General features: G+C 46.4%; 1 non-coding gene across 1 annotated transcript; it reads right to left on the minus strand.

Annotated features, from left to right (window-relative positions):
* Window positions 1–354: 354 nt before the first annotated feature.
* On the minus strand, window positions 355–461 carry LOC120680393. The gene has a single exon (XR_005677658.1). It is a non-coding gene; the product is annotated as a small nucleolar RNA R71 (small nucleolar RNA).
* Window positions 462–2,176: the final 1,715 nt, after the last annotated feature.

A 2,176-nucleotide genomic window follows, 5' to 3' on the forward strand; every position in this document is an offset into this window, starting at 1 on the left:
ACCCTTCGCAACTTTTCCGTCCCCTCCCCTGCCAATATGGTGACTGGACCCGACGTTGATGTTGGGGACGTGAATTTTGAGCTTAAATCCAGCCTAATCAACATGTTGCAGGCTAGCCCATTGTGTGGCAAGCCGAACGAGGACGCCAACGCCCACCTTTAGATTTTTCTGGAGTTTTGCAAGACCGTAACCATACGAGGTGTTACAGCTGATGCCATCAGGCTCCGTCTATTTCCCTTCTCCCTCCTAGGGAAGGCGAAATAGTGGTTCTACCAAAACAAAGAAGCCGTCAGCACATAGGACAAGTGTTCCACGGTGTTCCTCGCCAAGTTCTTCCCCCTAGGGAAAACAATTGCCCTACGCAGGAGAATTTAAAGTTTCCAGCAGACGGGGATGGAATCCATTCCAGAAACTTGGGAGAGACTCCAAGATTACATACTCGCATGTCCTCATCAAGGGATGAATGAGTGGCTCGTACTCCAAAGCTTCTACAACGGGCTAACGATAACATCCAGAGCCCACCTTGATGCTGCTGCTGGAGGAGCCTTTCTAGAGGATTACCAAGGCTACGACCTTGATCGAGAATATGGTCTCCAATCAGGGCTGGAACAAGGAGCGTTCCCAATCCAGAAGCAAGGGTATGCATACCATCAAGGAGGTGGATATGCTCGCCGCAAAAATGGACCTCCCACTGAAGAAACTAGACGAAGGGAACAAACAACAGTTGTTCGTTCCCATCCATGCCATGAACTCGCACTCAGCGTGCGAAGTATGTGGTGATGGTGGACACTCAAGGAACGACTGCCCCAAGACCCGTGAAGATGCTGCCTACATCAACAACTCAAATTGTAATTCGAATTTCAATTCAAGCCAACCCTCCTTGAAAGATCTTGTTTTTGGCCAAGCCAAAATTAATGAATCTTTAAATAAAAAGCTTGCTGCCAATGATAAAACTTTGGAAAGCATAAACTTAAAACTTGAAACTCTTTCTTCTGCCTTGAAAAATCAATTGAGTTTATATAAAATGATTGAAACACAACTTGCTCAAATTGCTGCCGCTGTTCCTGCTGTTGAGTCCGGGAAGATTCCGGGGCAACCCTAATCTCCCGTCTAAAATGTAAACATGGTGTCTACCGGATGGGGCAACTCATTACGGCGGGCACCACACACTAACAATGTAGGAAGATCCACGCATCACAGAATGAATGTGTGGGGAGGAGTGACTGCAAAACTACATGGAGATCCAGGGGTGCCCATGATCAGCTACTCCATCTTTGATCGCTTTTACAATCTGGCCCTCTGCGACCTTGGGCTAGCGTGAACATCATGCCCAAGGTAATCTTTGAGCAATTACAATGTCCTGCTCGTTCCCAAACCCGTATGCTTGTGTAACTTGCAGATTCCACAATCCGACATCCCAAAGAGGTAGTCGAAAACATGCTCATACGAGTCAAAAACTCTTTCGTCCTTTCTAATTTCATTGTCCTCGACATGTGATGAGGACATGACACCTTCAGATACGACTATTGATTACAAGGTGAGCTTGCTCCTACCTTTGCATAGTTATTTATGGTATAATTTACTTGGTTCCACATGTACATGTCACCATTTGATTGTAGGCACAAATGTAAAGTTGAACTTTCGGTTCGTCGGTAGACCGATAGTGAATCATTGCGAAGGTCATAACTCAGTCATTCGGAGAGCGATTGAGGTCCATGAGCTCTTGATGGAAAGCTTGTTTGATAAGATTTCAAATAGATCTGGTCCCACCTCAATATCTCGTCAGCAAGGTCTTTAGATCATCAAGACATTCTGTCATTGTTTCTGCCATAAGCTACATCGTCGTCATGGGCTTGTTGTTCATCTTTGGGATCCTGGCCAAAGTTGGAGCACCCCCAAAGGAGATGGGAGACACACCAAGGAGTCCCTTGGACGTCCTCCACCTTGGATACCACCTTAAGAGACCAGCAAAGGCGTCAAAGTCGAGTTGGAGGCCCAATTCGTGTCAAGTTCGAGTCTGTTTCAGACTCAAGGAACAGCTCGCACTAAAATGGACGCCCAGGTCGCAAACGGAGTCGGATTTGGGCGCACTTGATATGCCTGGAAAGATAATTTCAATACGCTTCCAATGGAACTTATCTTAGGCTCAAATTCATCCGGAGTCGACAGGAATAAT

This window comes from Panicum virgatum, chromosome 6N, assembly GCF_016808335.1.
Source record: "Panicum virgatum strain AP13 chromosome 6N, P.virgatum_v5, whole genome shotgun sequence".
Lineage (NCBI taxonomy): Eukaryota > Viridiplantae > Streptophyta > Magnoliopsida > Poales > Poaceae > Panicum > Panicum virgatum.